Below are 20,732 nucleotides of genomic sequence, written 5' to 3' on the forward strand. Positions count from 1 at the left end.
TTAAAGTACCATATAATTGTTTCTTGGTGCATTCTAAAACACTCGTGCAATTTGTACTTAGTATTGATTTAATCTGATGCAAAGCTAGGGGAAGTAAAACAACTTACCTTGACATTAGCATTCACAAAAATGGGTAACAGGAAAGAAAGAAACTTTATAATAGGTTGTCTCATTTCAGGAATATTGAAATTCAACAGCACCTCCAGTTTACCAGCGCAGTCTTGACTATTTGATGAACAATATTAGAAGCCAAAGACCTCAAGCCAGACGTGGTTTACATCAGCACTGAGGATGCATTGGAGATCTTGATCACGAACAACAGAAACCTCAATGCCTTGAGAAAAGCCCTGGTGATGCCTTTGCAAAATAACTGGCAGAATAGGCACTCCAGTATTAGTAGCCCCTCTCAGGCCAGTCCCAAGACACTATTTACATTCAATCAGTTGCAATGGGCAGGTCACATGTCTATAGCCTATGGACAAAGACTTCAAAAACAAACTGTCAATAGCTTTGTCATAGCAAACAATTACCAGGAGGGCAGAGGAATGGCTTTTAGTATATCCTCCAAATCCTAGTGAAAATAAAATGCAAAATCCTCTCTGCCTTATTAAAATAGTCTCAACTAAGTCCACCCAAATTGGAAAAGAAGTGTGCACAAAAGATGCCAATCATTTTAAGTGCCTCTAACAGGCCCAGATGGAGGTAAAGCACATATAACAGAAAGATCATGCCCAAACCTCAGCATCCCACCCACCTCAAACAGCAAGAGGTGCCGATCCAGCTATTCAGTCACCATAGGACAACACTGGAGTGAAAGTCATTCTTGGCTCCAAGGTATAATTGCAGCTGTACTCACATCAATATTTGCAAGCATCTGACATTTTAAAAATAAAATGGTGCAGAAAATCAGCAGGTCTGGCAGCATCTGCTCTGAAGGGTCACTGGGCTTGAAACGTGAATTCTGCTTTTTCAGCAGATCTGGTAGTATCTGTGCAGAATTTGTCCTGCAATGTCTGCCTTTCGTTTCAGATCCTCAACATCTGTAGTTCTTGTTTTATTCTGCTATTTTAACCCTCTTGTCCCCCAAAGATTGCGTTATTCGTAGGTAGTTTTTTGGATTTGACAGCTTTTAAAACTGAAGTATCGCTTTCCTAATTGAAAATAAATTCTTGTATAGAACATGAGCATCACTGCTGGCATTTATTGCCCATCCCTAACTGCCTGCAGTGTATTTAAATCTGGAGGGGCATGTAAGGATGGCAGAGATTCCTTCTTAAAGGGCATTAGTGAACCAAATTGTTTCCCCTAATGATAATCAACAATGGCTTGTGGTCGCCATTAGGTTAACTTTCTCTTCAAAGATTTTATTAAATTCAAATTTCATCTGCCATTTTAATATATGCGTGCAGCCTGGGGATCCGGATTACTAGCCAATGACATAATCAGAATAACACCACATACCTGCAAAGGTTTAGCAGCTTTTTGTCTTTCTTTCCTCTTTGATCAGCAAAAGAGAATAACGTTATAAAAAAAAGTATAAAGAGTTTGTGTTTTCATTTCTTTTAGTTTGATCTTAACATTTTCTTCAGAAGGGTGGCAAATAACAAAAGCAATACTATCTTCCCCTCTTCCCCTTGTCTTGCCCAAAGGAAGTTCTCAAATGATCAAAGTTCCAATTCTACCATAAAATTTTAGACATTATCTTTCCTGTTCTGTCAATATACTTTCATCTTCAGCAACTTTGTTGACAATAGCAAGGTCAAGAAAAATACTTGCATCTTTTTTTTTTAAATTCACTCATGAGACATGAGCATTGCTGGCTGAACTATCCCTAGTTGCCCTTGAAAAAGATAATAGTGAGTTGCTTTCTTGAACCACAGCATCTATGTGCTGTAGGTAGACCCATAATGTTGTTAGGGTAGGAATTCATGAACTTTGACCAAAATACACAGAAGGAATGGCAGTATGTTTACAGGTCAGTGGTGAGAGTGGCTTGGAGGGGAACTTCCAGGAGGTGGCGTTCCCACATATCTGCTGCTTTTCTCCTTCGAGTTGGTTACGGGTTTGAAAGATGCCATCGAAAGGGGCCTTGGTGAATTACTACAGTGCATATTTGTGGGTATGATGCCAATGAAGTGGGCTACTTTGTGCTGGATGGTGTCAGGCTTCTTGAATGTTGTTGGAGCTGCAATCCTCCAGGCAAGTGGCAAAGTGCTCTGTCACACTCCTGACTTGTGAACAGGCTTTCGGGGTCAGGAGGGGAGTTACTCACTGCAGTATTCCTAGTCTCTGACTTGCTCTTGCTCCCAGTCTATTGGTTCAGTTGAGTTTCTGGTCAATGGTAACCCTCAAGATGTTGACAGTGGAGGATTAAGTGACGGTAATGCCATTGAGTGTCAACGCAGTGGTTAGATTGTCTCTTACTGGAGATGGTCATAGCCTGGCATAAGTGATATTCTTATTATTTGGCACTTGTCACCTCAAGCATAGATACTGTCCAGATTTTGTTTCATTTGAACATGGAATGCTTCAGTATCTGATGAATCACAAATTATGCTGAAATTGAGTATTGCACAATGAACATTCCCACTTAAATTCCCTTTACCACTATTCAGCCAATCTGACCAGCAAATCTATGTTGCTTTATTATCTCAGGCTTTCCTCTTTGTTGCTTATGACACCCCCAATGTTTTGCATTTACAGACTTACTGACCTTCTACATTCATGTCTAAAACCATTAAAATGTATACAACAGCAAAGGGTTCAGCACCTAACTTTGTAGTTTGCCACTGGCTTTCAGTCACAAAATATCTTTTGACCATCTCCCTCTGCTTCCTGTCACTCAGTCATTTTTGGATCAAATTTGCCAAATTATGCTGGGGATGCCATGGGCTCTTGACTAGTCTACATAAGACTTTGTCAAAAACCTTACAGAAGTCAATTTAGATTGTGTTACCTTCATCTATACACTTATTCACATCCTTGAAAATTTCAATCAAATGTTAGCCAATGATATCTCCCTTACAAAATCATCCTGACTATCTTCGCCTTTCAAGTGGAGATTTTTCGATCCCTCAACTTTTTCCAATAGTTGCTCTACCAGATGTCAGACTCACTGATCTGTAGTTTTTTGCTTTATCCTTATCACTTCTTGAATAATGGAAGGTATGTGACTATATTGTATCCATTGGTTCCAGTTACGTTTTTGCCCATTTAAATTTAATCAAGATTTAGTAATTTTATATTTTTATTCACAAAAATGTACTCAGGATTTACTAATTTTTTTTGAATAATTGGTAAATCTATAAATTTCTATTCCATCGTATTAGTTAATAAATTTGGTGCATAGCAGAGACCGTCACAGTTCCTTGTGGGAAACTCTGGTCACATTTACCAATAATTGAAGAGGGCAGTCAAACATAGCGGAGATGTGCTGTGTCAAAATTACAGTCACAAGTGTCTTCCTTGAGTGGTTCCCTGTGGTGTTAATAATCTAACTACAAAGCTGAAAAAACCTAAGACCACATCCACATCCAACATCCTGCTGTGAAAATTGTGCTCATATTTTGACAAGTGAGACTTTCCACAACATTCTTAAAAAGTATTAATTTACTTCATTTCCTAAAGTTAACAGATCCGTTAAAAATTTCAGAATCTGGAATTTTGTCAGAAACTAAAATTCATTTCTTGGGCCACACTAGTCTCATTAGTCTCATATATTGTGTAGAAACAAGGGAAAGATGCATTGCTGCCACTACTTTCCATTTCCTCTATTGTCTGCTATCGCTAAACCAATTTTTTCCTCAACTGGCAATATTTGTTCCTTTATTCTTTCATGGACATCACTGGCAAGGCAGCATTCAATACTCATTCCTATGTTCCCTGGTAGGCCACTGCAGAGAGTCAACCATATACTGCTGTTGGTCAAGAATCACGTGTAGGCTAAACTGCACAAGGACAGTGATTTCTTTCCCTAAAAAAAATGGAAAATTGTTAACTAGATGAATTTTACAATCAGTTCTAGTTTAATAATTTCTATTGCTGAGGTTAGCTTTTAATTCAGTTTATTAATTGAATTTAAAATTTCAGTAGCTGCTATGGTAGGATTTGAAGCCACATCCCAGGAGCACAAACCCCTGGATGTCTAATTCAGTGACATTACTACTATGCTATCATGTCTCTCAAGAGACTTGATAATTTGTCTTCAACTTGAGCCAATAGTTTCTTTTAGGGTTTTGGAAATGTTGTTTGCATGAACTTCCAGAAGCAATCTGGCATTCTCCTGTCCACTACTTCATTTATCTTTCCAAAAAATTCATTTCAGGTTGATTCTCCTATGAACCACCCTTTACATATCCATTCATTGAGCTGACAGATGAGCAGTATTTAACCAATGAAAAGCCTCATCACTGGCTTGTACAGACAAGATGAACCCAATAGCTTGCTTACAAAACAGCCTCAAATAAAAGGTTTGGAGACAAGCCTCATGAATCAAAGAACACAGAGCAGTCACTCAACCTTTTACATTTGCTTCACCATTACTGGCAGCCCTGAAAGTTCTTTGCAATCTGTATTCCTTTTGTGTTTAACAGTAGTATATGGTTGACTTAACAACTCTCTGCAGCGGCCTACCAGGCCACTCCATTCAAAGGAACATTAGAATGGGTATTGAATGCTGCCTTGCCAGTGATGCCCATATGTCATATTATGCTTACTTCTAATATACTTACTTTCCATTCAAAGCAGCAAGAGAGCAGAAAGAGTAAAGTAGGTAATGCTGAACTGGGTGTTTTCAATTTTGGGATGGTGGGGGAGGGGGGAGAAGCAGTGCAGTTTACATTTCCAAAGCTTGATGTTTGCAAGAATTTCCTGAAATTACTTTCATTACCAGCTAAATTCACATTAAAAATGTTCAATTGTCCCACACATCTCTATGCGGTGGTAGGATGCAATCAGTTAACCGTTCTCCACTCGATCACGATGTTAATATTTCACAAGAATTTCAATTTTGGCTTTCTGCCTTGAAAGGACAGTGAATGAAAAAAGGGATGACACAGACTTGAATTTGTTTTTAAAAAAGTGCAGAAAACTCAACTAATTCTAGATTCTGGCTTATTCAACTTCTTTCCCACTGAATAGATTTTGATTCATAAATCTAGACAGCATATTTGACATAGCCAAAATGAGAGATTTTAACATTTACTCACTCAAGATAAAATTTTAATTTCAATTAAATATGTAGAACAATCCAAGTTCTTCATTATGAAAAGACAAATGCATTCAGGCAATTTACCAACAAGAATCTAATTAACGTTCAGCAGGGGGCAGCACGGTGGCTCAGTGGTTAGCACTGCTGCCTCACAGCGCCAGGGACCTGGGTTTGATTCCCACCTCGGGCAACTGTCTGTGTGGAGTTTGCACATGCTCCTGGTGTCTGCATGCGTTTCCTCCAGGTGCTCCGGTTTCCTCCCATAATCCAAAAGATGCGGAGTTAGGTGAACTGGCTGTGCTTCATTGCCCAGAGTATTCCAGGATGTGTATGTTAGGTACGTTTGTCAAAAGTAAATATAGGGGTAGGGGGAATGGATCTGGGTGGGTTACTCTTCAGAGGGTTGGTGTGGACTTGTTGGGCTGATGGGCCTGTTTCCACACGAGGAATTCTAGATCCTCAATCATGTCAGCATCTGACAGTTCCTGATCTTATTCTTTTAAATTTTACTTCTTTAAGATACTTGCATAGAAATACACATTATTCAGTATAGTTGAAAATTGCCATTAAAAAATTATGCAAATTGGTTTTAAAAACTTATTGACTAAAATATGTATTTAAAAAAAAAGCAAAAATTGACTCTGCCCTTGCTTTAGGGTCAAATAATGTTAAGATTTGAAGAAAATACTCAACAGTTGAATAAAACAGAAAATACCCAGCAAGCCAGGCAACATTTATAGAGGAGAATTTCTAGCATTTTTGTTTTATTTTGTTTTTGCTACATAAGAAATGCCTTTAAGAACTGAAAGTTCTAAGTTACTAAATTGTCAGTTGGGGAAGTAAATAACAACTATAATCACCGACTTGGGACAATTCCCAGAGCATAATCAACAAATGATTGCAGAGATTGGTAACAGCAGCTATGTTTTCTACAGTATACAAACTATTCTTTTGCCATTTAATAATACATCCTTTGCAAAAGAAAAAGAGGCTGTAGATTTACAAAATGTAGAAGACATCAATGTGGACATATTTCCAACATTATCATCCCTTGCACAAGCAATGCTAACAAACCTATAATGCAATGGGGACATTGCTATCACCTCATTAAATATGGGAGATAAATAAATAGAAGAATGAACTTATATTTTAAAAATGCAGATCACATCCTTGGAGTATCCAAAATTTATTGAAGCAGATGCAGTTCCACAAATAATACATTCAGAATAACCAGATAAGTCAGTTTTTAAAAATCTGGTGAACTCTCTGCTTTCCTATTCCTAGAGCTTTCATTTGGATAAAAAGATTTACCTGTTTGTTCAAGTGGATTCTAAAAAAATAACAAACCACAGTAAGAATAAATTAACTCAAGAAGAAAATCATCCAGTTAAGATGCAAAAGTTGGCAGGAGAAACAGTGATTGAAAACAAGTTACTTTTCAAAGAGAGATAGTTGAGGCACAAAGTAATTTTCCCACAAAAAGCAAAGACAGGATGAATAAGTCCCAGAGCTCATTGAAAGTAAGAAATTATGAGGCTGTCATGACCCGCTGGGCTCGTGTGCCATAACTGAACCCTGTTATTTAAAGAGGAGTACTAAATGTTTAAGTTAACAAACACACAGCACCCCAATTGATCTGATGTTCAGAGCAAGTTTAATAGAAATCAAAGATCAGGTTTATTAGTAAACAAAATTATTATAAGCAATTAAGCTAAAATTATAGGTAAACAGATAAACTACTGGCATTTAACAATAATTAAAATTCTGATCCACTTACACACACACACACACACAGGCAAAATATATTATTTGTGGAAGGTGAAAAAAATCCAGAAAGCCAGCTCAGTAGTCTATGCTTCCCGATGTTAACACGATCCTTCTTCAGCTGCTTAAACCCTTGTTTTTCAGGTTATCCTTCTCTGGAAACTTTCATTGGTTTGTAAGCGACTGATTCACTTCAAAAATGTCTTTTGAATTGATAAATCAGACATAGCTCACACTAACTACCGCAGAAAAGGAACAGAGTTTCTTCAAGTTTAAACTGAGCTTTTTATTAAAACTGCAGAGAATAACCAGCTTCTGTTTACTTCCAATCTTCCTTTGATCCAGTACTGGTCCCAGGATTTTGACAGTCACAGTGAAGGAGCAGCGATATATTTTGTCAAGTCAGGATGGTGAGTGGCTTAGAGAGAACTTGAAGGTGATGTTCCCATGTATCTGCTGTGCAGCTATAGATAGAAACAGTAGGGTGAACTGAGCACTGGTGGTGGAGGGAGTAGATGCGGTACCAGTCAAGCAGGTTGCTTTGTTCTGGATGGTGTTAAACTTGAATGTTGTTGAAGCAGTACTCAACCACAGCGGCACAGTGGCTAGCATTGCTGCCTCACAGCACCAGGGTCCCAGGTTCAATTCCCACCTTGGGCGACTGTCTGTGTGGAGTTTGCACATTCTCCCAATGTCTGCATGGGTTTCCTCCAGGTGCTCCAGTTTCCTCCCATAGTCACAAAGATGTGCAGACAAGGTGAATTGGCTATGCTAAATTGCCCATATTGCTAGGTGTATTAGTCAGAGGGAAACAGGTCTGGGTGGGTTATTCTTCGCAGGGTCGGTGTGGACTGGTTGGGCCTAAGGGCCTGTTTCCACACTGTACAGAATATAATAAAAATAGGTAAGTGAGGATCTTTGCAATGCATCTTGAGGATGCACACTGCTACTACTAAATGTCAGTGGTGGAGGGACAGCACGTTTGTAGATATGGTGCCATTCAAGTTGGTGGTTTGACCTGAATGTTATCAAGCTTCTTCAGCGTTGTTGGTTTTGCATGTATTCAGGCAAGTGGGAAGTATTCCACCACTTCTGACTTGTGCCTTGTGAATGATGGACAGGCTTTGGGGGAGTCAGGTGGTGAGTTACTTACTGCATTATTCCAAGCTTCTGACCTGCTCATGTTTATGACAAGTCCAGTTGAGCTTCTGGTCAATGGTAACCTCCAGGATGTTGATAAGGGAGAATTCAGTCATGTAACACCATTGCGTATGAAGAATGGTGGTTAGATTGTCTCCTACTGGAGACAGCAATTGTCTGGTATGAATGTTACTTACCATTTGTAAGCCCAAACCATTGAACAATCCCATTTCTGATCTTATGATGGAAAGAAAGTCATTGATGAAGCAGCTGAAGATGGTTGGGCCTAGGACACTACCCTAACGAACTCCAGCAGAAGGGTCCTGGAACTGAGATGACTGACCTCCAACAACCATGACAATCTTCCTATGTGCCAGGTATGACTCCAACCTGGAGAATCTGCTCCCAGTTTTGCTAGGGATCCTTGATGCTCCATTCAGTTGAATGTTGCCTTGATGTCAAGGGCTGTCACTTTGGCCTCATCTTTGGAATTCAGTGCTTTTGTCTATCTTTGAACGGTGTTTGTAATAAAGTCAAAAGCTGAGTGGCCCTGGGGGAACCTAAACTAAGTGTCACTGGGCAGGTTATTGGTGAGGTGCTGCTTGATAGCACTTCTATCACTTTACTAATAATCGAGAATAGACTGATAGGGCAGGAATTGGCGGTGTACACAGGACAGACCTGGACAATTTTTCCACATTGTCAGGTAAATGCCAGTGTTATAACTGCACTTAAACAGCTTGGGGAAAATAATTTCTGAACCACAAAGTCCTCAGTACCACTGAAATACTGTAAGGGTCCACAGACTTTGCTGTATTCAAGTCCCCTCAACCAGTTCTTGATGTCACATGGAGTGATTCGAATTGGCTGAAGACTGGCATCTGTGATGCTGGTGATCACTGTATCATCCACTTGGCAGTTTTGGCTGAAGATTGTGGTGAGTGCTTCAACTTTATCTTTTGCATAATGTTTAAATGCAAGCACATTTGGAATTTCCCCAATCCACTTGTGGAACATGAATCAAAAAAGTCTCCAATTAACACAAACCAGTTTATAGAAGTAAATATGGTTTGTTGTTCCTTCTTAGATAATGATGTAGCACAAAAGTTTAATGATTTGGAAATCCCCACTTGATTTACAAAATGTTTGTTTAGTTTTTTTTCTAAAAGAATGAGGCAAGGAAGAAACCCTAACTATTCCCACACCAGGAAGAATCTCTAAATATTTCCATAAAATTTTACATAAGGAAATAGGGATGGCTATTAATTAAGTTTCTTAGAACCCACAAATATTACTCCAACAGTTAGTGCCAGAGTGGGAATTCAGAAGTTAATTTCTTATTCAAAAAAGGAACTGAACATTGCAAGCAAGAGGGAGGTGACAGAAGTAGTTTATTCCAGATAGCAATCCATGCAGTCTCATGTCAGTTGGAAAGCAACAGGATGTTATTAACAAACCATCCTTTGGATTTCAGTAAATAGAAACAAATTCTTAAAACCAAAGAATAAAACAGAAACCGACCTGATTGGAAACAGAATCAAGTATTATCTGCACATTTAAAACAAAACACCTTCTGGAGTACAGCAGTATATAAAAACTAAATCAGCAAGATTGGAAATGCATCATCCAACTGTTTAGAAGTTTAAAAACACTGAACTACAAATATAAAAATTATTCAAAGTGTAGTCTAAACAGACCACAGCAGTAAGATTCTTGAGATTTCTTTCTGTACATTTCTTTAAAAATCACATAACAATTGTTGTTTTATCTTTTTCTATTTCAAACAATTTAGACAAAACAAAAACAAATTAGCCCTGAGCTATATACATATTTCTAAACAATCTGTTGAGAGATGTTATGACACACCTCTAAAGCAGTGTGGGATTTGAACCCAGATGTAGGGACACTACCGTTGCACCACAAAGACCCTAAAGTAGAGCTCTATGCAAGGTTAAAACTCTTGAATATTTGTGGGTTCCAGCTGCACTGCTATTTAATGTTGCACAGATTGTTCTTTGCTCTCCTTGGAGCAGAAACTGCACACCGGTCTAGTTTATGTAATTTAATTAGAGTTATAATCAATTTAATGCAGCTCTTCCATTTGCTAAGTTTATTTCTCAAGCAAACAATTAGGTATTAGCCACTTATTTTGCCATATTGCAATAACTTTCTTTGCAGCTAAGCTAAAAGAGGAGCTGCGTGAAATTACAGTAAAGAGACTAGACAGGTATATAGAAATGTGCAAGCTCTTAATCAGTGACAGCAAAAATGCTGGTTTCCTTTTAACATTAAAATCCTTCCACAAGAAAATGAATCTTCAAATAATTGAGATAAAAATCCATTAGAAATACACAAAATTGTCATGTGCCTCAACTATTTGCCTCACCACCTTACACATTTTTTGCTATTACTCATGGGTGTTACAAAGACCAGAAACATAAGTTGTCCTTAACAGACAGTCAAGATTACAGACTTGCATTGAGTTAATAGTATCAAAGATTAAACATCTTGAAAACTGACTGTTATTGCACCTTGGAAATGAATTCCAAAACAAGGCATGATGTTGAACTCTTCTTTGGTCACCTTCACTACTATGCACACTTCTTTGGACAGGAGCCCTCTCCCCACTTAATAGACCTTTCCACCCAATATATTTTCATATCAGACTATTCAAGCTGCCTGAATTTCTCTGCTCCCCTTACTAAGTGTAATCGATTTTCCTCTAAACATTCCAAACTTGGCTCTCTCAGGACGAACTCTGAATTTGCTTTCAAACATGTTGCCAACATGCTGTTGTTATCTGCCATACTGATTGCTGGTGCAGAGACTGAGTGCCAACTCTCATCTCCCTGGACCACAACCGTAGCACTGAGCACAACCTTTGTTGCAAGGACTGTCGGTGACCTCAACGTCAGAGGAGGTATTCTGTCCGCAGCTTCCTATCTTATGTTCTCCAACAAATTTCCTCCTATCTTGGCTGCTTATTCTCCTTGTCCAGCCTCTTCACAACTACATCAGTAATTATTCAGACATTTTGTGTTAGTTCAACAGTTTTCAAATTTTTGTCCCTAACTTCCTTCTCTTCACTAAGGACATAACCCCTCTATGCAACTTATTATGACAGTTTGAGGGCTCTGTGGTGAAGAGACCTGAACAGTCAACATCCATCACCACTTTCCTCTGTTTGACTGAGCTCATTCCTTGGCAGTACAATTTCTCTCTTAACTCGTCTTACTTTCTCCAAATTATATTTTAAAAAGCGGTTAAGCACATATCACATGGGCCTTAGTTTTGTTTGTCTTTGAGTAAAGAACATTCCTTATTCCAGTCCTTTTTAAGTTTCCTGCTACAACCCACTTTCTCCAAAACAAATAACTATATCGATGTTGCTTCCTGCTCTCAACTGGAAAAATTCAATTCAATTTTGCTTCCAATTCTCACCTTTTTAAAAATCTTTACCTGGTCCATATCATTCCCTTCGGGTGGAAAGGTCTATTAAGTGGGGAGAGGGCTCCTGTCCAAAGAAGTGTGCATAGTAGTGAAGGTGACCAAAGAAGAGTTCAACATCATGCCTTATTCATTCCCTTCCTGAACCTCTAGTCCTATTTCTAAGGATAGGCTGTCTACCAACATTCATTACAAATGAACCAACTCCCACAACTATGTGAATACACTTTCTCACATCTTCCTGGAAAGCACTCCATTTCGCCATCACATTTATTTTTATAATACTAGAAGCCACAATGTTAGTGCTGATAAGTCTTCCTTTTTTCTCGATAGAATTTCCTCCCATCCAGAGCGGTTGACTGGATCCTTAGCCCATATTACACATTTCTGCCCTTACCGGTTTCCCTCTATCCCAACGTCATGATAGGATTCTCCCTGCCCTCACTTTCCACCTCGCTCGCCTCCACATTCAAAAGAATCATTCTGTGGCATTTCTGCTACCTCCAAAATAATTCCAACAAATATCTTCCCTTTTCTTTCACAGTGACTGTTCTGTAGGGATTATTGCATCTGCAACATCTGGTTTACTCCATCACTTCAAAAAAGGCGTAATACTTGGCCCTTTACATCCTCCCTCACTATTTGTTCAAGACCCCAAACACACCATGTGAAGCAGTGATTTAATTGTACCTCTTCTACTACTCGTATGGCCTCCTGTATATTTATGAGAAATGCAGATTGGATGACTGCTTTGCAGAACACCTGTGTTCAGTCTGCAAACAAAACCCCAACCTTCCAGTCACTTGCCATTTCGGTACAACATACTGTTCTTATTTTCAACTGTTCTAGACTTGCTGTAGGATTCCATGGAGCCTAGTGCAACTAGGAGGAACAGCACTTCCTTTTCCATAGTTTAGGCACTATACAGACTTCTGAAACCAGAGATCAACGATTTCATGAACTCTGTCTGTTTTAGTACTTTCCCCTATTACTGCTGCAGAAGTCATCTTTATTCTGTTTTAACATAGTCTTGGATGTATGCCTTGTCCTCAGTTCAACATTGCCACCTCTTTTTTCCCTTTAACACCTTTGATATCCAATCTCCCAGAACCTCCCTTCAGTTCCACTTGCCCCAAACACACATCATTGCTTTTCCACCTCTCTTCAGAATTGAAGTGTCATTAGAGACTTAAAATGGTCACCCAATTTCTCTCTCTACAAATGCTGCCAGACTTGCTGAGGTTCTCCACCAGTTTATTTTTATACCAGTGCAAAGTACATCTCAATTTTGGTAGATTCTATAGCTAGCAGCTGCCTACTTCCTTTGTCCTTTAAAGAGACGTCACACCTTAAAATTCCATGCTGACTGAGACAACATTAATATTGCTACTTGCAAAAGGTAATGTAAAATTTATTTACATGATAAATGGGAACAACCAAAATGCTATAAGTTTTTTTGACTAAAGCAACCTTCTGTATTTCCTAGTGTGAAAAGCTTTATCATTGCTTTAAAATTCAAAGTCAGAAAATTTAAAAGGCACACAATAGATCCTTGTTAAGCCTCACATATACTCTTGCACAAAGATAAATACTTAAGAAATTGGATTGAGTGGTTTCCAAATTATAATTTTTTAAAACAAGGTCAATGGAAGGAAAGGTGTGTTTGGGGCCTTGAACAAACAGTGAGGGAGGATGTAAAGGGCCAAGGCATTTCTCCCAATTCTCACAAAGCATATAAACAAGATTTTAAATCTGATTAGTTGACAAGACCCTTTGATCCGCTTGTTGATGGAATGGTAGAGGGATCAAGGAACTGAAACACTGGATAATCCTCTTAATCTCCTTTAATAAGTGTTTGAAATTCTGGCTGTAGATTGCACAATCTGCTTTGTGCATCCTTGTAAAAAAGGAAAGGTTTATTGTACAATTCTGGACATTCAAAATTAACACATTGAATTGTAACACAGATGATTTTTCTGGAGAATTCCAATAAAAATCCCCCTTTTTGGTTGCTTTTGGTCAATTTTTCCAAGTATTAAACAGCTCACATCCTAATCACACTGCAGAGAGAGTACACTAGCTGAGTAGAAAACTCCTTTCAATTCAGTGTCTTCACGGGTGGATTTAGCTCAAAACTTAATTTCATGTGACTTAAATTACCAGAAATACATACTTCAGAATAATGATCACCTTTGAAAAAGGCAGTGGCAAACTGCTTAAAAAAAATAGATGCAGCATATTTGTGGCCCTTATTGCTATTTCATCCTCTCAAGGCAGTATTTCACACTGACCTGCATATGAACTGCACACACCCACATAACACCATTTCTATTGTACGGCTTATCAAATTGTGTTTCCCAACCCCCATTGGGATCACATGACAAGATATTGGGGTCCTAAGCTGAAAAGCTGCATTAGAAAATATCAGTAGTTAATCACCTGTTCAGAGATGTTATTACATACCTCTGGAGCAGGTGAGACTTGAACCCATGTCTGCTTGGTAAGAAAGGCAGGGACACTACTCTCACGCCACAACACACCTATGCAGTACTGGGTAAAAACAATGACTGCAGATGCTGGAAACCAGATTCTGGATTAGTGGTGCTGGAAGAGCACAGCAGTTCAGGCAGCATCCAAGTAGCTTTGAATCAAAGCTACTTCTATGCAGTATTGGCCTACTGCGGAGCTCGGATTCATTCCAGACAGCTATCTGGCCACACTAAAAAGCTCACTCTTTTCCTACTAGAGAGCCTAGCATAAATGAATTGCTCACTGGGGCCAGATTAGAGTTGTGATAGCCTTTGTAAAAGGTAAATGCACCTTTCACCAATCGTCCCATGAAGCCATGATGTAGAGATATCAGTTGTTAGACTGGGAAGGGCAAGGTCAAAAGTCACACAACACCAGGTTATGGTCCAACAGGTTTAGTATTTAAAATCACAAGCTTTCAGAGTCCATTGTCAGGTGAAGTGGAGAAAGGTGCACTGGCAGAGAATATTTAAGTGGAATATTTTCTATGAAGAGGCACTAAAAGCAGATATTCCTAAATATTAATTTTAAATTGATTAATCTCCTTTAACCACATTTAAACTGAGCATACTTTTATTATCTATTGTGCATTGATTAAAATTATGTTCAATATTTTCCTCTTGTTCACTTTGTGTACTGTTTTATGCATTATGACTTTTATAGATCAGAAAGATACATTTTCAGTCCTAACATTTGACCCAGCTGGCATTTGCAAACATGTTGTTGTGTAGTTACATTGAGCTAGCAACCAAGAGTCTAGATGAAACATTAGTTTGCTGTCTCTCCATGGATGCTGTCTGACCCACTGTGAATTCCAGCATTTTTTGTTTTCTGTACAGATTCCAGCATCTGCAGTAATTTGCTCCTAAATTAAAACTAATATTTGGGAATATCTGCTTTTCATGCCTGTTCAAAGAAAATGTCTTCAATGAGACAAAACCAGCTTTCAGGAGCAAGCTAGGACAGGAGTAATTCACATCAAGAGGTTTTAAAACTCTTTAAATATAGCTGTAGGTAAACAGCACCAATGTGCAAGTATCATTCCCTGTAGACACAATTTAGCAAACAAGTTAAATAATTTGGCTAGAATCAAAATGATATAGCACAAAAATGCAGCCATTTGTTCTGTACCCATTCTGGTTCTTCACAATTTGCCCCATTCCACTCCATTTACCCACTTCAAGTATTTGTCTAATCCCCTTCTTGAATACTACTGGATAATTTCCACTCTTCAGGTCAGTACATCCTAGATCATTTTAAACTTACAACATGAATACAACAGTACCCTCCTTGTCCTTTGACCTTAAATCATTGACAAGCTTATGCCCTATATTTTTTGTACAAAGGCACTTTGAGTACTCTCGAGTAATACCATCAGACATTATGTCCACTTGAGCAGGAGGTAAATTACTACAATGCAGGATATCAACTAATATTACATATTCATATTTCATAGCTAGACATGAATGTTTGCTTAGCAGGAGTATTAAAGTTTACAGTGGAGATCGCACTAGGCTCTTACTGATGTCAAATCAGTATCTCATTTACTGGGCTGGCATAATGTGGTGTGGTGGTGGATGGGAGGATGAAACTTTGGGAATAAGATCTCAAAAAGAATTAATCCTCTCCTTCACAACAGGCAAACCCCACCTCTCCTAAATAACTTTAGTACTCATAATTTGCTCCAGTAAAGCATCCCCCACTAATCAAACTCAAAATATCTCACTTCAAGGTGCTGACCTGTTCCCTGGAATTAATCCTTAAAAATAAACTCACATAGCATCAGCTTTACTTACAGTAGCTTTACAAATACATTTAAAAACAATGCTTGCCATTAATTGCTTTTAGCTTGAATGCACAGTTTTCTCTTCATTGTCTTGCCACACAACCATCATTATTGTATTTAATTAATAAGATTAGTCTCCTATTTTTCATTTGCTTCATATTAATATAGCTTTCAAAAACAAAACGCACATTGGGTGGAGTACATATGCTTCATTGAAACAAAAATGTTACCAAGCTTACAAAATCAATTACAAAATCAAGGCCCACTTAAGTTGGTGCATCATAACAGATTTGAAAATGCACCTCTGAAAATAGCCAGTAAAAATTAACTCTCCCTTGGTTGCTTACATCTTCTAAAGCTAGGTGTACAATTAAAAAGATGCATACAATGAATAAAAACTGGGAAATTTTTGGAACTCTTCGCTCAAAAGAGACAATTATGCAGAGTTGATTCCTACATAGTGGTTTTGTTTGACTTAAGTTACTATACTAACCTTAAATTTCTTGTTTAGAGACAGAGAATAGCACAGAGAGGGATTGTTCTGACATTAAAACTGATCAGACAACATAACTGGATAACAAAATTAGTACAGAAATAAAATCTAAACGTAATTTGATTTTCAAACCAAGGTATTTTCACTTACAGAGCGTGCAACAAAATTTTGCATCTAGCAATAAGGTCACTGCTGGAAGAATGGTAGCAAAGACAGAGATAGGAAAGAAAACACATACATTTATTTAGCACCTTTTATAACCTTAGTGCTTTAAGAACATAAGGAACTGGAGAAAGCCATTTAGTTTTTTGCTGTTCTACCTCAACTTCATCTTCATTCACTCGTACTCAGGAATTCAACAACCTGTACAAATTATGCACAGCTCCCAAGCAGAGAGAATTCCGAAGAGTCACAAGTGAAGAAAATTTCCAACTTGGTTCGAAACAGCTGACTACTTATTATCTCTGCCACTGAAGGCGGTGGAAGTAACATGTTGATCTCTACTTATACAACTCAAACTAATTGGTGGAATTCAATGATATTTGGTATAAATATAAGAGTATGGACAACAGAAGAAATTACTGTTTTATTTACAAAAATGTGTATTTGGATCTTTGGCATTTTAAGGATCAATCAGCATTACAAGTTATCATTAAATGACAAGAATCTTGAGGGTTGCCTCAGCTGCAGGGCTAGAATTTGCCACAGCTATCAAAATGCGAGCAGAATTTTCCAAGCAAGTTGCTGAATGCGGATTCAAACAAAACCTAGTCAGTTGGATGAAAGCTGGTTAAAACAAAAAAGTTTATTTTTTTCAGCCTTGTTCTCAAGAGTACCAACCAGGCAGGGAAATGTCTCAGAAAATTAAGAATGTTGAATAAATAGTGTGGCAAAGGTTAGCAATGTACTGGAGTGGACTCTTCACTTATTCAGAGATTGTGATCTATGTTAATTCTCTAGCTTATTAAATAAAATTAAGCATTTTTATTTCTTCATAATTAAATATATTAAGAAATGGTATTACAATAGATTGGTGTGGAATACCAATTTATAGCTTAATATTAGTCATATGACACTGGCTTAGAACAGATTCCTCCTCCAAGGAGGCTTTTATTTAAAACAAACAAAGATGATCAACAAGGTTACTTCAGATAAACAAATCTCATTTGCAGTAACTTGAAAATACTCTGAAGGATTTAACAAATGTTTTTTTGACTACGCAAGGATTTATGCCCTTCTATAAGTAACTTTCCATATGCTATTGTCAGGGAAGAGTTTTTATTTTTGGAAACTCAATTTGCATTGGTACATGCAAAACATGTACATAAACATGCCCACATTCCATTTCAGAAAAAGATAATGCTGTAGTTTGTTTACTTCGAGTCAAACAAGATAGTGCTTTATTTTAGACCCCGCTATATCAGCACAGACAGATATGAACTGGCCTTGAATTCGAAAGGTGGTTTCTAGTAAATTTAAAGAGGAAAGAATATATTTTAAAACCTTAAAGTTTTACATTGAACTAATGATTTTACAGAAACATTGCCTGTATTCTTTTCTTAAATTTAGTCATGGCATGTTGGCATCACTGGCTGGGTCAGTATTTATTGTCCATCACAATGTGCTATATCAAAGGTTATTATGGAAAGTAAATACACATTGTGTAGGGGGTAACATATTTAGCACGGACAGAAGATTGGCTAACTGGTAGAATACAATTTATACATAAAAGCCAGTCTTTGACTCCAGCTTCAAAGCATGGGAGGGTAAGGGAATCTCCTGTTTGGGAGATTTATTTGAGGGAGATGCCTTGACATCTTTTAACCAATCAAGTCAGAAATACAGGATACCTACTAGAGACCTCTTCTGATACTTTCAAGTTAGGGATTACATGCAGAAAAAAAAGAGCATGCTTTTGGCTCAGACCTATAAGCCAGACAGAGAGAAGAGTGCTCCAATTTGGGAGCGCTCTCTTGGTCAGTACCAAATACCATACAGAAGGAGCACCTTGGGAGATAATGGAGAGACTCCATGGGATCAGGAATCAGGAACTAGGAGAAGAAATTTCATTGGAAAAATGGGAGGATATATGGGAGAATGTGAAGAAAATTTTAGTATGAAATAAAGCATAGGTTATGCAATTGAAGATCCTTCACAGAGCCCATATGGCACCAGAGAGGTTCGCAAAGTTTAAGTAAGGATCTTCTCCAGGAGTTACAATGGGATCTTGATCTGATGGGCCAATTGGGCAAGAAGTGGGAAATGGAGTTTAATTTAGATAACTGCGAGGTGCTGCATTTTGGTAAATCAAATCTTAACAGGACTTATACACTTAATGGTAAAGTCCTAGAGAGTGTTGCTGAACAAAGAGATCTTGGAGTGCAGGCTCATCGGTCCTTGAAAGTGGAGTCGCAGGTAGATAGGATAGTGAAGGCGGCATTTGATATGCTTTCCTTTATTGGTCAGAGTATTGAGTACAGGAGTTGGGAGGTCATGTTGCGGCTAGTTAGGCCACTGTTGGAACATTGCATGCAAATCTAGTCTGCTTCCTATCGGAAAGATGTTGTGAAACTTGAAAGGGTTCAGAAAAGATTTGTGAGGATGTTGCCAGGGTTGGAGGATTTGAGCTGTGGGGGAGAGGTTGAATAGGCTAGGACTGTTTTCCCTGGAGCATCAGACGCTGAGGGGTGACTTTATAGAGGTTTATAAAATCATGAGGGGCATTGATAGGATAAATATACCAAGGCTTATCCCTGGGGTGAGGGAACCAGAACTAGAGGGCACAGGTTTAGGGTGAGAGGGGAAAGATATAAAAGAGAGACCTAAGGAGCAGCTTTTTCATGCAGAGGGTGGTATGTATATGGAAGGAGAGCTGCCAGAGGAAGTGGTGGAGGCAATATAATACAATTGCAACACTTAAAAGGCATCTGGATGGGTATATGAATAGGAAGGGGTTGGAGGAATATGGGCTGGGTGCAGGCAGGTGGGAATGAGATTGGGTTGAGATACCTGGTCAGCACAGATAAGTTGGACTAAAGGGTCTGTTTCTATGCTGTACATCTCTCTGACTGTATAAGTCCCAAATATAAAATTAGCACAGACACCCTTACATATTGCTTTTGGGCCTGCTACAAGATTGACCGATACTGGGATGCCATTGTGAATGAGCTGGAGAAGATCCTGGGAATTGAAGTTAAAGCAGATCTGATATCCCTTGTTTTGGTAATGCTGAATCTACCCTCCCTGAATGAGCACGGGGAAAGGTTACTTAACATTCTCACACACTGTGCAAGAACATTCTAATGAACTGGATATCAGAACCACCCCCACCCCCCTGTCTTAGAGTGCATTATAAGACGTCATTATAAGACGTAATGACCCTTTCTAAATTAGATAGACACGGATCGATCGGCGATACTGATTACGGTCTTTATATAGCCACGAGGGCCAGATTTGGTGGTCCAGGGACTCCAGGTGAGAAGGCTTAGCAAATACGGGTATAATAACGATTGCTCCCAATGATGGGAACTTCAGTGGAAGTGTGGCAAGTGGAGTAATGTCATGTAATGTAATTTAATTTAATTTCACTTCATTTAATGATTTTAATTCAACTTGAATTAAGTTAAGTAAGCAGGAGATGATTGTATCCTGTATAGTACATATTTTATTGTTACTATTATTGTAATAAAATAATATTGTGTTATCTCTATTCTTCTGTCTCTGTGTTTTTGTAAGAGTAATTTTTAAAAATATTTTTATTGAAAAAAATTGTTTTTAATCTGACAAGTGGAGCTCTGCATGGATCTATGGTGGCCTCAGCTTTCTATAATAAATTAGGGAGGAGAGCGAATGGCAGATAAATTCATAGACAAATCTGTAGATAGGTAGGATAGTATGTTGTGAAGACAACTTAAAATTGTAGACCGATTCAGTGAATTGGCAGAAATCTGGCAAATAGAGTAAAAAGCTGGAAAACATGATTTAGAGGTGCTGCTGTTGGATCAGTTAAAAATCACACAACACCAGGATATAGTCATACAGGTTTATTTGTAAGCACTAGCTTTTGGAGCACTGCTGTTTCATCAGACAGTATGTAGGTAGATGGGAATCTAAGGAGTTCGAAACACAAGACCTATCATGATCTTATTGAATATTGGGGCAGGCTTGAAGGGCTAAATGCCCTACTTTTGCTCCCATTTCTTATGTTCATATGGTCTGTTCACAGAAGGGAGACTCGCATTCCTGTTAGGCTGATCAGTCTGAAAGCAATCACTTAGGATACCACATCAAGGAGCTTTGTCAAATCAGGGATAACAACCAGGTTCTAGAGTCAAGAACTAGAGTGTGGCCTGTAGCAATGATTG

The 20,732-nt window shown here is 38.3% G+C and overlaps 1 protein-coding gene across 1 annotated transcript in view; it reads right to left on the minus strand.

Moving 5' to 3' along the window:
- The window catches only part of LOC140477459 (retinol dehydrogenase 10-like), a 62,930-nt gene that overhangs the window by 35,519 nt on the left and 6,679 nt on the right, over positions 1-20,732 (minus strand). The window lies entirely within an intron of this gene.

This window comes from Chiloscyllium punctatum, chromosome 5, assembly GCF_047496795.1.
Source record: "Chiloscyllium punctatum isolate Juve2018m chromosome 5, sChiPun1.3, whole genome shotgun sequence".
Classification (NCBI taxonomy): domain Eukaryota; kingdom Metazoa; phylum Chordata; class Chondrichthyes; order Orectolobiformes; family Hemiscylliidae; genus Chiloscyllium; species Chiloscyllium punctatum.